The sequence below is a fragment of the Rhea pennata genome, chromosome 1, assembly GCF_028389875.1.
Source record: "Rhea pennata isolate bPtePen1 chromosome 1, bPtePen1.pri, whole genome shotgun sequence".
Taxonomy (NCBI): Eukaryota; Metazoa; Chordata; class Aves; order Rheiformes; family Rheidae; genus Rhea; species Rhea pennata.
Genome location: NC_084663.1, coordinates 69246640 through 69265412, shown reverse-complemented (window position 1 = coordinate 69265412; position 18773 = coordinate 69246640). Strand labels below are relative to the sequence as shown.

The 18773-nt window shown below is 43.1% G+C and overlaps 1 protein-coding gene across 8 annotated transcripts in view; it reads right to left on the bottom strand.

Moving 5' to 3' along the window:
* The window catches only part of CALD1 (caldesmon 1), a 197220-nt gene extending 189164 nt beyond the window's left edge, over positions 1–8056 (bottom strand). For 5 of the 8 annotated variants that reach the window (XM_062591030.1, XM_062591054.1, XM_062591016.1 and 2 more), the window contains exon 1: positions 7866–8055. The gene's annotated coding sequence lies outside the window, so the exon portion shown is untranslated. Of the gene's footprint in view, positions 1–7865 lie in introns of all 8 variants that reach the window. The other 3 variants (XM_062591103.1, XM_062591110.1, XR_009960259.1) reach the window with 2 other exon arrangements.
* Between the last annotated feature and the right edge of the window lie 10717 nt (positions 8057–18773).

Here is an 18773-nt window from a genome sequence, read left to right as displayed (position 1 = left end):
GAAGTTAGTGTTTGCTAAACCTAGGGGTGAGAATAAGATTTCATCCAGCCTTTAGCTCATATAAATCCACATGAGAGAAATGTAGCTCCTCTGTCTTCAGTGTATTTATACTAGTAGAGGAAATCTCTTTTAGTTGTTTGAGTTGTATGGGGGGGGGGAAGGAAATAGGCTGATGTGTCTGGGTTTATGGGGGAAAGGGGTTAAATAGCAAAACAAACCGACTGCAGTTTACATGGATCTAAATAAAGGAACAAAAAACTAGTCACTAAACTTTTAATAATACACAGTGGAGAAATCTGCAAATGAACTGCAAGCAGAAGTTGCTGCTTTTCCTTTTCATTGTCAGAAACCACTGCTCCTTGCTTGCACAGTGTCCAGTGAATAAGTCATTTACTACCGCGGTTGCAGTGAATGAAGCTCAGACCTTTCCCATATATGGCAGGGCCTTTTAATCACCAGGGAACAAATGAGCAATGGAATTTTACTGGCTTTCTGGTTTTGCAGTGCCCTCTCTTGTATGAAATATCATTTCCCAAGGAACACTCGTTATTGGTATTTTGACACAATTGCCTGCTGCTCTCATCCTTTAGGGGATGTATTGAAAGGAAAACAAAATGGGCCAGCTTCTGACACCAAACAGCCCACTGTGAATTCCAAGTAGCTTACGGAAATCAAGCAGATTTACACTAAAATAACTGAGATCAGACACGATATATATTTTTTAAAAACTAACAGTGTATACCACTATACAGCTGTAAAAAGCAAGATCAGATTCAGGTTAGCTGGTGTCCAGGATAAAACTACTCCCCCATTTTCAGCAGTACAGTGACAGCAAAATGCAGACAATTGACATTTTAAGTTACTAGGGATAGTGGCAGGGAAATGCTCAGCTGGGCTCCTTTTGTTAGTGTAATACATGTTAGCCACAGAAATGCTTGGCTCAGTATCATCTGCATTGCCTAAACACTCTCATTCATATTTACAGCAATTAAAATGCTGCACTTCAGTCTTTATAATCCAAATTTGTTTGAAGTGGCAAAGCGACAGCTGGGGCCTATCAGGCATCTGCGCAAAACCTTTAATTTTCTGAGCAGGGGCGGGGTGCTCTAGATGGGCTTTAACCGCTCCCGGAGCCACACGCCACAGCCAGCTCTCTCCTTGCCATCCTCAGCACCTTGGGATGCAGCGTCCCGAAGGTGACGGAGGGGCTGAGCTCTGCTGAGATATCCAGATCTCCGAGAGCTGACCAAAGGTGTCCTCAGGTCTCACCCAGCTCACTCCCACTTCCATGTGTTGCAGCCAAATCCTAAGAAATTTTTTTTCCACACCTAGTTTTAACTAGGGAAGAGGCCACAATTCTCTCCAAGTTCAATGGTTTTTGAAATTGCTGAGAGAAAGCAGGTTATCATTGGTTCATTGTTGAATGGAAAATGCAGGCAGAGATCTGCAGCTCATCCCAGAAGATCATAAAGAAATTATTCATGGTATGGTTGCTTGTATTAGAAGGTGATGATCTGGGTAATCAAACAAGCACTGCTAGGTCCTCTGAAATGGTGAGGAATTAACAGAGGTCCTCCCTTTGCTTCTGGGGAGAAAGAGAGATTTTACCAGGGTGAACACAGTGATTTTAAAAAAGAAAAAAAAAAGTCAAGGAAGGGAGGTGGACCATTTCACCATTAGAGCGCTCTCTGTCAAAGAAAAGAATGAAGTGGGAAAAGGGTAGTAACATGCCCTGTGGCAGTCCCAGAAAGACAAGGGGAACATCAAAGCCTTGCAAATAAGAAACAAACAAGGGCCTGATCACACACTCCTTCACATGGGCAAAATCCCCTTTGAAGCTGACTGCAATCCGCCTCGCACGGGGCTGCAGAGCTGAACCTTGACTTCTAAGGGAGCGTAGGCACTGCCATTCAAACGCAGAGCAAGGGCTCATCCAGCCCAGCAGCTTCCCCCGAGCCAGGACCAGCTGCTTCCGAGAAGGAGGTACCAAAAGCTTCCAACAAATCTCAGAACCTTTATTTAAAGTGCTGTCATAGGTCCTTAGCAATCTGATGAATCATGAACACTAATCCTCCTTCACCCCAAGTTACTTAATTTTTCAAAAGTGCATGCAGTGATTTCCATGTCCTTTAGATCACCACGTATGCGAGGGTCAGTGCAGATGGAGGGCTGTGCGAGCATGCACACACACGCATGTACGTGCATGTCTATCTTTAATGAAATTGCCTTGCTGCATTTGGCAATACTCCTCTGCTTCTTCCTATCTGTGGGCCTACAGGGTTACTCTCCGGAATAGATCCAAGAACAGAGCATTTACAACAAAACTTTATCTCCACAAATCTATTTATAAACCTTCTACGAGCTAAATTCCAAAGATTTTTTTTTTTTCCATTTAAGGATATAAAGCAGAAAATGTGCAAACGGGTGGGTTCCACTTTGCTTCACACCCTCCACAGCAAGTCTCAAGGGAAATGCTCATTATTTGTATTCTGTACACAAGAGGGTGTGGAAACATGTAACATTTCCATTGCCTGAAATCTCTCCTATTTTCCCGGATGCAACCTGGCCTGGCCTCAGGAGTTCCAATTTCAAATGCTTTTGTGTCAACACGAAACGGGACAAGCAGATAAGGTTCAACAGCTTGTCAGCTTGTCAGACTCACTTCTCTTCCAGACTTACAACACTACTTTTTAACTTCCAGTAAAAACTGTCGTTTTCCTCAGAGAGCCCTGATTTTTGGTATATACATGACAACTTTTCAGAAGATCATCTCAGATGAAGCAAGTGCAAACCTTACCCGCGTGTACCAATGCATTTTTAAATCAGTGCAGGTAAATCTGCAGTCACCCAAGAAAATCCAGTCAAACATTTCCACTCATTGTCAATACTGAGTCTGTTCCATTTTGCAGTTTATTCACTGGTCTTCTGGGTTCCTATGCCTTTAACCTAGACAAACAGTTAAATTCTAGTGGAACACAAAAATTTGTAAACAAGCAAAAAAAATGATATATTCTTGCTGGGATATCAATCAAAAACAAGGATTAAGCCAATGCTTAAACTTGACGTTTCAGGATTACAAATGCTTTAATGAATTAAGCCTCAGTAGTCCCATGGTCTAAATACAAAATGGCACAAATTATCCCTTACTTAAAGATACAGAAACAGATACTCAGACATTAAGTGAATCACCAGGTATTTATGACCACAGGAAGAAAATTCAAAGAAGAAATGACTGCAGCAGTTTAAGATACGGCTTTCTTTTTCCTTTCTCTCTTCCCTCTGCTTCCTCAATTATTTGCAGCTGCCCCCACTGCAAATCAGCAGGGCGGTTCACAGGAGCCGAAGTTCCTGGCTTCAACGCAAAGTCCCATGAAAACTATAGGCGGGATTTTCTGATCAGGAAATCTCCCTATGGTTCATGGGCAGAAGGGGAAAAGCAGGTTCAAGGGAGGGGGGAAGATGCCAGCTGTTGGCAGTGGTGATGCTTGGCCAGAAGCAGAGGAGGTAGATACCCCGCTCAGAGCCTCCCCACCTCGCCTCCGGGGAGCTCAGTAAGAAGCAGGGGCTTGCAGCTGGGCACTACTGCAGCTGCATACCCAGCCCTTGCTGCAAGACAAAAGCAGAAGTCGGGAGGTTCGCAAGTGAAGAAGTCCAGAAGGCTGCATTCCTCGGAGCCAGCGAGTGATGTGCTGGGAGAGGGATGTGGTAGGGCCTGTGCTGCTAATTCTGATATCTGCTTGGCAGCCACGCTGCCAGTCCCACGCCATTTATCAGCGCTAAACACAGTTCCAGAGAAAAAGCACATGAAAAGCAGCACTTCCTTACTCAGGATGCAAACCACAACATACCACAGCTAGCAGCTACTTGACAGTGTTACATGCCCTAAGCTTTTTGGTTAATCAAATCCTATTTCAAGAAAAGTAGGAGCAAACTCAGGGGGGATCTCAAATTATAATATACTGAGTGTCCTCAGTGAGCTTTGGCTGGTTGAACTATAGCAAAGCCTTAGGAAAGGCAAAAAGAAATTGTCGTATAGTTCAACTTTTGTATGACCTCAGTGTTTCATCCAGAAAGGTCAAATCTAATCTGATCTTCAAATGCCTTTGAGTCAAATTTCAGCTTCAGCTGAATCCTTTACAACCCATTTGGAGGCATGCAACAGCTACGGCTTCTTGCAAACCACTAGCACCCAAAGAGTAAGTGACAGCATATAGATAGGTGACTTGTTTCCAGTACAGGTATGCCTAAAATCCATTCTCACCGCATCATGGGGAAAAGGAAAGGCTTTAAACCACCCAGGAGGTATGAACAAAACCAGCAAACCTGTCTTTGCACATAAGCATTACTGAAGGTGGGAGCTCCAGCACAGAATCAGCTTTCTTGTTACAAGCTGCCAGGGCGTAGTTGCTAAGAAGAGAGAATTTTTTAAGAATGAAAACCTGCTTTGAAGATACACTCTCAGTCTTTGCAGTCACAGGCCTGTCTCCTTCAGGCTTTATACACCTAGAGCCCAATCCTGCAAACTCCACATACATAAAGCTCTCCTCAAAGGCAAAGAAAGATTCACAGGATTGCACACTCTGCCCTGTTACCTTTTTTGGTGCTTTCTCTGACACCCAAGAGAGTCCAGACAAGCACTGCAGATGGAGAGCTAACAGAGCTTGGCCTTCTCTTTCTTATGCATATATGGTTTCCTGCTCCTCTTTGTTCATATGCAGTGATCAAATGTACCAGGTCAGACTCTTAGCAGACAGGAGTTAACACAACTCCACTGATCTTTAATACAAATTACAACTCAGGCAATCAACAGAATAGGTTTTGTAGAAGCAACTATTTACAAAGCGGTGTACTTTAAACAGACCTAGGGCATTCAAATCCTATCTGTCCTCTAGGAGGGAAGTCCTGCAGGCTTTTGCTCTTCTGCAGTGGCATAGATCCTCTCGGGGAAACAGAAGCCCTCCAGGACAACAGGCATTTTAAGGCTCCGTGAGAACAGGGAGGTTTTACATGCGACAGAGCAAAGATTCCCACCAGTCAGGTAAGAAAAGGAGAACCAGTGCCAATGTTCGCAGAAGGAGTTGCACTGCTTCCTCCCAGCCATACAAGCCAATCAAAGCCACCAGCACCATAGCCACAACAATCTAGAGATGCTCTAACATGCAGCACTTGGGGTAAATTCTGGTGTTTGCCCAGCAGCCTTCAACTCCCAGCACCAGCAAACAGGCAGAAGCAGTGTGCAGCCCTGCTTGCCCGGCTGGCTAAGCCTGGTGCCCTCCAACCCTGCCACTGCGCTCCTGCACCAGGCTGTGCAACAACCACCCCGGGAAGCAGAGCCACCCCAGGTGTTCACAGGGATGGGAAACCTGGAAGGGCTTCTAGCCAGGCTTTTGGCAGTATCTCCCTGTTGTCCATCTCTTCATACAATAAAAGTTGTCATCCCAGATGACAAAAAGAGCCTTGCCCTATCTTTCTACTCTCTCTACTTGCAGTAGGGTCCCGGCAGCAGCAGGGCTGCCTCCATACACCATTACTGCCGCTTCACCCTCTTTTGGGTCCCCAGTACTAACAGGGGCATCTCAAGCAATTAGTAGTGCTGCCCCTAAACTTGTACAGGTCTGAATGGCTGCAGGCCAGCATGCCTCCATGCCGCACGTGGCGTGGCCCAGCAAACGAGACTTGGAGGAATTAGAAACCCTCTCATCTCCATGCACTTTAATTTTCCCTCTAGCACCAGCCAAAGGGACTTAGAGCCTCTCCTCCCCCTTTTCCCTTTCAAAGGAGTTAGTTAGTTTTCATTACCGCTACTGCACTCTGCATCACGGCTGGGCAAGAAATAAAGTTACAAGGGATGTTGTCCCTTCCTTAGGCTGCTCTGTGCCAGAATACTTCTGGGGGTGTACGACATAGCATTTGCAGAAACTCTCTTATAATCTCTTTATATATGCTCGCGTTGCTCGTTGTCAAAGTGTATTCAGACTACGCTGAAGTGTATTCTGACTCCTTACACCAGCTCTGTCATTCATTAATGACGGGATTGATTTCACCAAGACTAATCCTGTGAATGAAGGCTGTGGAACCGATCCCTTGCCACTGCGGGCTGCAACTAAGGGGAGTTTTCAGGAAACACAAACGGTGACAGTTCTGTCTCCTGTTCACAGCCAACCTGCCCAGTGTTTCTCCCACCGTCAGGATGGCCAGACTGTTAGATGTTACATTAACCTGCACAGGTTTGATTGACTAAGATACCTGTGCCTAAGATACCTAAGGTACCTCATCAGAGAGCCGCACAAGGAAAGGTAGACCTGCACTTTCCTCAAGTATACTGAGAATAGTCCTGTCCCACTTTGTCTTTAAGGCAATCTTATTTAAGCAAATGGACTGTTCACTTTCTTGAAGGATCGTGCCATTGTAATTTATGTCAAGACAAAAGTCCATTTGATTCGGTTCGGTGTATGTAGTTGCAGGATCCCATACTGTCTCGCAATTGCAAGAGAAACCAGTATGAAACTTGTTTACAGATGCATAGACTCACACAGCAATCTACTGCTACATTTAATGAGAGAAAAAAAGAATGGATGCGGGATCTCAGACCTCCTCGATGCCAAACCATACAAGCACAGACTTTCACAGTATGGTATCTAAAACAGACAAATTATAATAAAGACATTTTTCACAAAAGAAACACTCTGCCTCCTTATTTTCTTTGAGTTGCTGCCAAGGAGAGAATGCATTATTTAAAAATATTATTCTCCCTTATGCCTTTTAGCAATAGAAAGTTTCTCTGATAGGCAAAACTGTCCGAAAAAAAAACTGCACACTGGCAATAAATACTCCACCAAAAAAAATAAAATAAAATAAAAGTCATTTTATAAGAGTTACCCTGCCTGTTCTTCCAAACAATATGTGAAATAGGACATGTGAGAATAATCACTCTCATAGCTGCCAGGTGGGTCAGTTCGTATTAGTTTAGTCAGTCTCTGCCTGTCTCCCTTGACAGAGGCATTGATCTACAGCTAACTCCATTCCTCCCCTCATGCTCCCAGCTCTTTCTCGGAGAAGTTCCCAGTTACACAGAATATCATGCTACCGGCAGCCAGCCTCGCACGACGCTTTCAAACTGCCTGAGCATGTCAAAGGAGCTCGAAATAAGTCTGCTCGCTCCTTTCTGGAGCTGCAGCCTGACGCACGCCCAGACTGAGAGTTTTAAGAGCTCCGGTTCCACCCAAGCGCATTTGTTTTTCCCTGTTAACAGGGAAGACAACTTCGCAAGAAGCGCTCTGGCAGTACGCTGCTGTGCAGCTCGAAGGCTGCAAACAAAAACGGATGCGGTCTATTGTCAACATGACTTCTACGCGAGGCTGCCATGACAGACAGCTGCTGCAGCAAGGATCGGCTCGGCTGCATCAGCCAGAGCTTTCCTGTATCTGTCTCAGTTACGCTGCCTTTACGGTTGCGCTGCCCTGAAAGCCCAGGTCTCAGGTTGCAAAATAAGAAGCAGTTCACCAGCCATCACTGCACCAAAAAAAAGCACTTTTATCGCTTTTTCTTTTTTAAAAAAGAATTAAAGAAAGGACAGAGGTTTTAGCCCCGTGAAGAAGCCCGCTGGGGGAGCGGGACCCGGGCTGGCGCTGGGTGCTGCCCTGTGCCCCAAGTCGCACGCCCCCACCTCCGGCGCAGGAGCCCATCTCCCTTGGTCCATGCCGGACATCCACATGGGGCAGGGGGGGAGGACGAGAGGAGAGGGGGGAAACGGCATCCGATGCTCTGGGATTATTTCCAGTCTCGTTAGATTCAACATGCTGCTTAATCGCTAGCCGTAACGCAAACGCGGGCGGCCCAGACGAACACGCAGCTCGAGCCCTTACCTCGGCGGCTGCAGAGTTCTCGACTAGTAGGAAGGAAATGAATAACCGGCTGCCCGGGCAGGAGCGCAGCGAGAAAGGCACACGAGCAGCCTCGCACACAGCCCTATTCAATAAAACGACAGCCTTTCCCTGGCCCCTCCCAAAAGGCGATGCTAAGCGAACACATATCCCTTATGTTTACAATTGGCAGGCGGCGGTATGCATTGTCCTCAATTTATTCTAATAGGCAGCCAATGAGTGCGCGCAAGCCAAGGTGGGTTCAGCCTGCCTGCAGAGATGCCTGTCATTCCCTAGGCATGCTCAGGAAGCCACTCATCAGAAAACCAAGACCTAAAAAGCTCCGAAAATTCATGCAAGCTGCCAAAACTGTCTTGCTACATGCCCTTTTTTGGTTATCCTTAGCAGGGCCTCTGAAAGTAAATCCTCTGTCAGGAACAATCATAAGAAATGTTAATCTTGGAGAAAGAGGCTGTCTTGTTGAACACAAATGGAGCTTAAAAAAAGGAAATACACTGAATGGAAAGGAACACGGTAAACATATTTACTTTTTGCACTAGTTAAAAAAAAAGGAAAAATCAAATAAATAATTTCACCACAGCTAAACTTCATTGTGTTTTTTTTTTAATGAGCACCACATGTACAAGGGAACACAGAAACGCTCTGCTGTGCAAGCTTGATTCTGCAGAAAAAAGAGACACCAGTAGGAAAGGCACATGAAAGATGAGTTGGCAGGCTTCGCAGCCCATTTCCAGTTCAAATAGTGCAACAGAAGTTACATATAGAATATCCATGTTCTGAAAAACATTAAAAGGAATTCAAAACTTTGACAATGATTCGTAGCAAGTTGGAGGAGTCAGCTGAACAAGTTCTGTTTCTAAGTGCACGGCCATATATCTATATTTTAAAGTACGTTCATTTACTGTGAGGATAGGTACACGTATTCTGGACAATGCTTTTCACTGTCCTTCATTAACATGGATAAAGTAACCTTAGATTCATTTTTATCCCAATGCCTTTTTTTGTTGTTGTTTTTTCTCATTTCTCATAGACTATCAAAAGAAACCTGCAGAGTGATCACACCGGGCTATTGATAACTTTGCAAATTATGCAGGTAGCTTTACAAAAATGAAACAACTGCAGACTGATGCTGGAAACAAATGAGCTCAATAAACTAATTAAGAAAGTGTGAAAAGAAATATAAAAATTATTCCTTAGGAAAACAGTGCTGTTCATAGACCCTAACATGAACATGCAGCAGCCAGGAAGGAAGGCTGAAAGAGAACTAACTGTTGACTGCTCAAAGAGGACAGGCTTACACACCGGGAGTTATTCTGCAGATTCATATTTGACAATAACATACATAAAACCAGTTAGAGAGGAATTATGGGTAAGATGACTTTGCAGCTGAATTGGCTAAACTATTTTAATGCCTTTCTAGGTCTTTTTTTTTTTTCCTGGTCATTAGGCCCCATGGATTTAGCCACATCTGTAATGCAAAAAGGACTCAGTCCATAGACAGTAAACTAATCTTTATAACATGAAGAAAATTAAACAAGGGACAAAGCTGTGCAGATTTACACCAAGCAATCAGAATTATTCAACTCTCATTTTAAATTTCACAACTTTATTTGATACAGTAAAAAATAGGTGTTTGCTTTTGAAATTACACATTTTTTTTTTTATTTTAACAATCCATTGGAATCTTTTTCTAATACCAGACGTCTCCTGTGATGTTATTATGATGGTTTAAATATTAAGTCTAAAATATGGAGCATATATATAACTTTGTTAGCAGGATTTGCTAGGCAAGGGAGAATAAAATGCTTTCCCTCTGGCATTCTGTTAACTACAGAAATTACTAGCCTGTGTATCAATAGCCAAATAAAGTACGTGAACTTATTTAGGTGGAAATGACAAAATTATATCGATCCTACCATCTCCCAGATATTCAGAATGTAAAATATTACAGAATATAGGCTAAGGAGTAAAGCAGATTAAAAGATGCTGATCATCCAAGCAAGAACCTGAACATTAGAAGTACCTCAAAGTTCTCTTTCCAGCATGGCCACCATCTCCTGCAATCTCAGTCCCCTGCAACAGGGACACAGCAGTTATGTTCCACCTAAGGCTGAAAGCAATTACACTTTTGAAAGAGATTTAACACAACACATTGGTGCCCTGTTTTCAAAGCATTCCAAACTCTTTGTGTTCTAGGTCATTTTTCCAATAGATTTCTGCAGAAAGCACCGATTTCATTTTGGTGAAATGATGTTATGAAAAGTAAAGCTTGCATCCTTTTCAATGTGCTAATTTTCACTTGCAGAAACTTTGAAGTTCCAAAACTGAAAAGTTCAAAACAAGTGAAATGGCACAGTTTTCCTGGCCTTTTTTTTTTTTTTTTTTTTTAATCTGAGCTATTAATAACGTCGAATTATATTTCTAGCAAACGCCTCGTTGCTAAGTGTGACCAGGACCAACCTGTCAGTGCCTATAGTAAACACATGGTTAGAATATACTCAAACCCACAATAGTAGGAAATTAGGGACCTATCATAGCTGTCCTTGCCCTCATCACTGGGGTTGCTCTTCTAGCCATCCTTTCTGCCTTGACTGACTCTCCCCGACAATCAGGATGTGGAAAGAGACCCTCTTCATATCTTCACACACAACAGAAAACATGTTGGGCTGAATCACCCACCTTCTGCTTACAGATACAAGGCAGGAAAAAAAATTGTATGTGCAAAAATTAAACCCCACAACCAAGCACAATTTAATATTGATACCTTACCGCAGTAAGTGAGGGCCCTGCAAGTGCTCATTGCTAAGCTCTTCAGCTTGATAATGTAAGACAAGGGTGAGACTGCTTATGATAAGAGCCAAAGTGATTGTATGTGCAGGGCTGTTGGAGCATTCTCGGAGGCCTAGGATTCTGCAGTCACTCCTCAGAAGAATCATATTAGAAATACCTGGAAATCTCTGTCGAGACTGTGGCTCTCTAAGGTTTATCAATTTTTCCTTCAAAATTTACAGTCTAAAGCTGAGGTAAATCTGTGGTCTAGAAATACACTATAAATCATCCCCTGGGAGGCAGGTCTGGTTGCTGCATATAGTCACTCTGCAAAATCTGCAGAGCCTTCAGGACCCTGCAGGCAGCAGTGGCCAAAAGGGCCGCTTGGATTGTTGCTGTTCCAGTCATCTTAGTTCCTTCTCCCCAAAGCCAGCTGCAAGGGCAAAACGGTGTTCCCTCTCTGGGAAAAATGATTGAGGTATTTGGAGAGGACTAATTTTTTGCTTTTCAAAATAAAGTCTCTTTTCATTATTGAGCCTCCTGCATTTTTTTTTTCCTTTATTCAGCTTGGCAGATGTGGCTATTATTGAGCAGTACTGAGTCACAGACCACCTCTGTCACTACAGCATCTTCAGCTACCATCTTAGATTCCAGAAAACGAGAGGAAATATATTCCTCACCTTTGCATGTTCCTACAATCCAACAGATGCAGTGTGTACCAAATATGCCATGGGGAAATATGCCATTATTCCAATCTGTATCCAGCATGTTTGGCCTTTACTTCACATCTCCAAAGTCCATCTTTTTAGTAGCAGCTGGTGATGAATAGCAAGAACAGGAAACCGTTCTAGCACTCAACACATATTTCCGTCTAGAAAGGAGCTTCCATGGCTCTCTATCTAGAACAGCTGCTCAGTGTTTGAGCTGGGAGACCAAAGGTCCGCTTAGGAGAAATGCAGTAGTGAGGTCCATGCTAGGAGTGCCCGACCATGTTCCCTAATGCAGAGGCAGAAAATAGAGAGGGAGGCTCCCCACAGCATCACAGGAATGAAGATGTGTCTGTCACTGGTGGCTACTGGCAAGAAAGCTGTCTTTATTTCCAGTCCTGATACCAATAACAAAGATGTGACGTGCTAGAGTGCTGACAAGGGTCACAGTTACAAAAGGTTATAATCCCGTTACATGGTACGGGTCAGCGTCCATTGAGTCCAGCAACTACAGTTACAGCAAAACACAGCTTTCACTCTAACACACACCCTCAGGTCTGATGGGGCAGCACTTTCATCTATGCGTGTTTGGCTCTCCCTTCGCATCACTCTTGCTGTAGCTATGCAGTGCAACAGTTTATTGTAAATAAAGGTTTGCTGCACTTTGTCTTTGAGCAGGATAAGGGAAGCAAGGGAGCTTTGATGCTTCTAATGGCAAAATATATCCTCAGAAAGGCACATGACTGCATTTAGCAGGCCCAAGGCCCTGCTCCCTCTATACCCACTGGTGAGCTAAAGGAGGCATCAAAAGGCTGCATCTTGAGAAGAGGTAGGTCTCCCTTCCCTGGCAACATTAAACATGCCTCACCTGCTTCTCACCATATATTAGAACATCCAACACACTGTTGAGTATCTCCAAGCACCCCTGAAATAAAAGAAGGACCTGTGTTATTCATCACTTTCTGCCCCTCCCAAATATAAAGTGCTCATTAAAACAAAGGCAATGGTTGAACTGGTTCAGAACAGGGGAACTGTTGTGAGATTACGTGAGATGCTCAGTCTGAAAAGATCTTGCAGAGAGTCCTGTTATACATGGCAAGCTAGGTGAGATTTGTGCTGCTTGCCTGAACAGGGAGGAAGACGGATTAAGCCTCCCTTGGTACTGAAAGGACATGGCTGCCCTAAGGATTGGGTCAGGTGAGAAGCAATACCCAGTGAAAAGTCAGCACAAGGAGCAGTCGATAGACAGCAGATACAGACCTCTGCTTATGTGCTGCACCCTCCAGACCTGAGGTGGTAGGTGGGGGGCACCCTCTCCAGTAGGACTTGCTTTCTCTTCCTCCTATTTTGCAGGGGAGCAGCGTGCAGCAAATGTGCCGTGCACCCTGGGACAGCTCACACCTCCTCTCTTGCTCCAGCCCAGAGCAGCATGCATAGTCTGCCTCTCCGCACATTTCCTCATATCCCCTCACAATATAAAGAGAGTATGGCATGGGTTCCCCTCACCTCAGCAGACGTACTATAAATAATGCTATGGCTATTCTGTTTTCACAGCTCATCTGAAATCAACCTCATCTTATATACAGAAGATGCAGCACAGATGGTGGTGCTCACAGCTGCATGCATCTGACATGAAGGTGAGTAAGCTAAGATTTGTGAGCAAGCCACCCAGCTGGCAGGTCTGTCTTGGGAATTGCTCTGAAGTGCATGAGGGAGAAGCCCACACACCATGAGCAGATTTAGTCATCCTTATGATTACCTCCTGGGCACAGACAAGCTGCTTCTATGTCAGAGAGACAGAGGTAAGCTTTTAGGAAAATTTTAAACGGGCTGCTTCAGGCAGGGTCTTTTGGACTTGAATAGCACTATCCATAGGACTTTCAATGTCACCAGTGCATTCAAAGAGGATGTAAAAGCTACCACAAAAGAGAGCTGCCTGACAAATACAAGTCTCTTCAAACTTAAAGATGTGTACAGTACATCAGTCAGCTTGAAATAAGATACCAATGCTGTTTAGACACAATAACAAGGACTAGTATGTAGATACTAAGCTGGATGTGCATCTTGCTTAACACAGGTGCCTGCCTACATGAGTCTTTCCTAGGACTCCTGTATACCCAGCAGAAGAGCTGGACCCCTCCAAAAGACTGTTGACATCATCAACACTAGCAGGTCCAGAAGAGATCCACCAACAAATAGGGAGCCCAAAGCACCAGGCCCCTTCTGAAGTGCAACCAAATTCCCACAGCGTCAAGGATAGTGCTCTCTTTCCTTCTTGAAACGCACTAAGTATGTTCTGCATGCTAACAAAAGCAGTAAAATAAAACACCAGTGGATCCTATTTAAGGCATAGCAATCAAGAACAGTGTTCTCAGTCCAGGTCATGTTCACCAAACAAGGAACAGAGGGTGGAAGATGGTACCAGCTTCTGCTTGCCTAAGCACATTGAATGAAGAGACTCCCTGCTAGGTATGAGGAATTGACTCTGATCCCAGCACCTTGACAGTAGAGATCAGTCCAAATTTTTCAAGAATAGCACTCTCTCACCTTGGATTTAAGGAATGAAAAGACAAGCATTTAATTACATATCACTCTCTCGTTTTGGTGTGGAGTATTTGCTCATTTCTGCCAAAGGTGGAATTTTTATTTCTCTTGTTTTAGCTGGCTATATATCATCAAGGCATATCTATCAATTAAAAAATAGTCAAAAAAAGGGAACCAAAACCTGCCAAAAAGAAATATTTTACCCACAATAGTAAGAAAAAATAATCATGGACGCAGTGACTTCATCTTCCTAAAAACAAACAATGTAATGGTACACATTCTAAAGAAAACAACATACCTGCACATTTCCAATATGAAACTAAGCCTAGCTACAAGTACACAGTGCCCCCCAAAGAACAGAGACCTCACAGCATCTTTGCTCATTAGTAGAGAGAAATAAAGCACTCTTCTGGATCGCCTTGTGAAGCAAGACTTTTTTCCTTAAGCTTTCTCTGCAGGCTAACATATGGTAAGAGAACTCTGCCCTCAGGGACACCTCTCTTCCTGAAGGGCATGCCCACTTCTCGCACAGAGAATACAAGCTATGAACAACAGATGTGTATCTTTTTCCAATCACTCATTTTCTGTTAACAGCTATGAGAAATTATGTGCAATGAAATTAGCAATATTCAGAAAATTTCCTTTAATTTGAGAAGATTCTCTATTTGTCCTGATTTGAGGAAAATCAGTGAGTTTTCTCAAAACAACCACACTGCGTACACTCCTTCTTTGCAAAACTGGCTTTTTTGAGTATTGTTTTCCAGACAGAAAAGATGATGCCATCACTTTTGCAACCAAGTTACAAATTGCACAGCTGCTAGTAGGGGCATTTCGAGGGTGAGGCATATTCCTTAGCACTGATTCTCCTGTCACTTAGACTAGGGCAAACCAAGTGTCAACCTAATAAAATCAATATTCTCTGACATATCCCATTGTTACAGCGACGTAAAGACCCAGCCTTTTGTCTTCCAATGCCAATAAACCATTCAGCTTCAGTAGTTTGGCACAGGCAATGAGCAAAGGTTAGGTCTCGGTCATTAACTTGGACTCAAATGAAAAATATGACTTTAGTGGGCAAAGTCCATTTAAGTTCCACACATGCCCATGTTTCCAAACAATGTTTTTGATCCTTACTTAGGTCTCCTATGCAGCTCTGGCTGCTATAACTGAATTCAATACTTGCAGCCGCTTCTCCATGGCCATTCCCCTAGGATGGCAAGGCATGATAGAAAGCAAGGAGTCTCAGGCAGCTGAAGTCAACTCTTACTCAACGCAATCCAGTAGAGATAACTGTAGGCTTCTGACAAGAATACCTGATTCCTCTGGTATTTACCTCACATAGCAAATCTATTACTGTCCCCATTTTACCCATTTGGCACACACATAAGAGGAAAAGCTTGAACATAGTTGCTGCTTTCCATCTTGTTCATGCTAGATGTCTTATTGTCATACATATCTCTCTATATGTCCCTGTAACCCAAGAAATTCCAACCAGTTCAGACTCCACTGCACATCTGTAAAGAGAAGCAGACCACACTGTAACAAGCTTAAGCTCCAAACAGGTAGAACCAAGAATGATAAAGCAAGGAGTAGCAGTCCCTTTTTATAGATGAGAACAGAGGTACAGAAGGGCTAAAGCTTGGATCCATGTAGATATTCAGACAGTTAACTCTTATTTAGACGCTTAAGTTCCCCAACATTTAAGCACTTATATGGATCCAGCTTTCAGTAACTCACAGAACATCATACCATCAGTATCTGGCAGAGCTAAGGGAACTCAGGAGTTCTCCATCTTAGTCTGATCCCCATCAAGATGAGCAACCTCACAGAGAAAGGAAGCTTGCTGAAAGACCAGCTGTGAGGTAGCTCACACGAGGCTAACAGCACCCACCTTCGTTCATAGCAAAGGGAGCCGGGGAAGATATAGAGCTGGAAAGAGGCCAGGGAAGCAGTGTGTTTGGCAGGCAGGAAGAAGCTGTGGTATTATACAGGACATAGAGGGAAAAAAAGGCAGAAGTGTGCATGGCAGAAGATGGGGAAAAAAGGCTTGTCAGATACCTCAGCAGCTGCAGCACTAAGCAGAACAAAAGGGTGGAAACTGGGGTGCACAAGGGAACACAGCCCTCATTTTCATACTCCTATTGCTATTACATCCAGAGCGGTAGAGCTGCACTGTCCCAGACTGGAAAGAATTCACTAGGTAAGGCATGCACATGCTGTGCAAGTGCTACAGCTGCTAATGAACAAGTTGTTTAAAACAAGATCTTCAGGGCACTGCAACACACTGTTAGCTTGTGTAACACAATGATAGAGCCACAAATAGGAGCCAGCTAAAGCCAACTGTAGCTGTGTTAAGGTAACACAGCAAATCTTGTGGAAGGAATTACAGATTTCAAACAAAATACATCTTCCCTCAATCTTCTAGCCATGTAATCCCTCTGGACAGAAGATGCCTTTGCCACCTGGCTGGAAAAGCAAAATTTCTGGTATCACTAGTGACAATAAAGCTATAGGAAAAAAGCAGATACATCAGGCAGAGCCTCAACAGCATTGCAGGAGTGTTGCCTGTCACAAGCACTTCACTAAGCCAAAAGCTCCATCTGACCTAGGAGTGATCCAGAAGAGTGAAGAGGAACAGCAATATCTGTTTCGAAAAATTAAAAGCAGAAGAGAAGAGGAAACAAATGAAGAAAAATTAGCAATGACTTCCATAATAGCATGGGTCCAAGTTAAAGAACTGGATTTAGGGCCACACGGAGCACCTAACATTTGTGTAGAGACGTACATACTGCCAAGTGGTCTTGTCCCAAAGCTATGAAAGGGGTCATTGAAATGATCACTATTTCTATTGCATCATTGCCTAATAATCTCGATCATGAGTCAAGTTCCCATGAAGTGCTCCCTTCATTTACTCTGCAGTAGCAGGTCAAAGGATCCCCACACAGGTGGGATCCCCAGGTACACAGCAATTGTTCCTGCACAGGCATAACTCCACACCAGCATCACCCGTAACATGAGCTGCTATGAAGGATGTAGCACATTGCGCACACTGTGGAATGCCTTTCCCTGCCCCCTCTCATACTCTCATATGGAAAGAGAGGGGTTGGGTTATTTTTTTCTTTTTCCCCTTTTTTTTTTTTTTTAACTAACTCTTCAGCATGAGACTTGCTCCTCTCCAAATCCAGACACACCCAGCTTCCTAAGAGTTCTGGGTAATGTCCTGGGACAAGACACTTCCTGTAGCAGCTTCATTTAAATTAAAACAAATAGATATGAATTTAAAAAATAGAACGAGTATACACTTTTCATGCTACACATTTTGAAATTACATTTCATTTTACATTTCCTATCCCCTCATATTTCCAGTAAGTCTCAATTGTGTCTATTGACAAAGTAGCATGACAAAATTTTTCAAAGGGAAACTATCAGAGGGAAGCTGGGACTTTGAACTGCAGACAGCTATGCTATTTGTCTATATAAGCTAAATCACTGGCATAACACATGATGAGGTAACTAAAGAAGTATACAGGAAAGAGGAGTAACAGCTAATATGTTTCTCACAGTTCAAGTCTCCAGTTCCTCTGCATTTCAGAACGACTTTGCTTCCAAGAGATTAAACCTCTGCACTACGCTGTGCACATACTACATCCTCAGTTTATTGTAAAATTAAGGTTGATGCAGAGTGTAGCTTGCTGCTTTGAGCACACTATATCAAATTTACTTTGGCTTGCACTTTGGTGTGAAGATGGAGTTGAAAGTACTAGCTTTAATCCTCTAGGCAGCAGTCACGCTTACCTGAAAAATTGCTTTGTGATCTTCTGCCTCTTCTGTGATCAGTGTTCATCAAATGCTCACTAAAATATCTGATCTCTTCAATTTTGCTTAGTCCTTTCCTTTTCCAGAATAATTACAGTGTACTTTCTGTGATAACTTCTGAACTCCCAAATTTTAGTGTAACCTTCAACATACTGATATTTGCTTTTTTTTATCCTATTGTTAAAGATAGATAAAAAAAAAAAAAAAAAACTCTCTTAACTGTTCCTTGAAGAGTAATTCACAGCAATTTAGCATCCAGTGTCAGCTGGGTGAGTGCACTGATATCAAATAAAAAATATGCTGTACTATGAGAGTACTTTCATCTTTCTCTCCTCAGTCCTTTGTATTTATATTTGCAAGTCCCTTTTTAAGTGCTCATCATGATCTTCCTCAGTTCAGTTACAGAAAGAATAGAAATGTGAGACTAATGTAATGTTCCAAGTGGGTTTCAGGAATTCTTCTTTTGTAAGTCATGGTATTTCATGAGATACCGCAACATCAGACAACCCATATGATGTAAGAGAACACTGTAATGCTCCTGTGTCTTTTTGCAGTGGTTACTGTGGACACAAGAATTGCTTCCAAATACTTTGAATAACTGCTGTAAGGAAGCACTGCTTATCTTCTTTTGCAAGATCAATGGGAAAAAAGTAATTTAATCAGGTCGCAGATTTTCTTGGGGTAAAACATGTTCTTTGTCATCATTCAGGCTCTGTAGCACTGGATTTCTGTTTAATGTTTTACCAGAAAAGATTGGCAGAGAGATGCCCCTGCAATATATACATGTTCAGAGTATCACTCTCAATGTAGATCCTCTCATAGCTTGGCTCAAAAAAAATAGGGGTCTTAGGTCCTAAAACTTGCAAAGAAATAGTGTTTGAAAACTCACAGCCACATCTTTAAGAACATCTGTCTTAGCATTCATTATATTTTTGCCATACAGAAAATAATTTATTCTTCCATGAAACTCTTGATTATCATATGCTACCCTTTATTGAACTAGCACCATTACCACATTCTTCTCATTTCTAATACTCAGTCTCACAAGCCATTA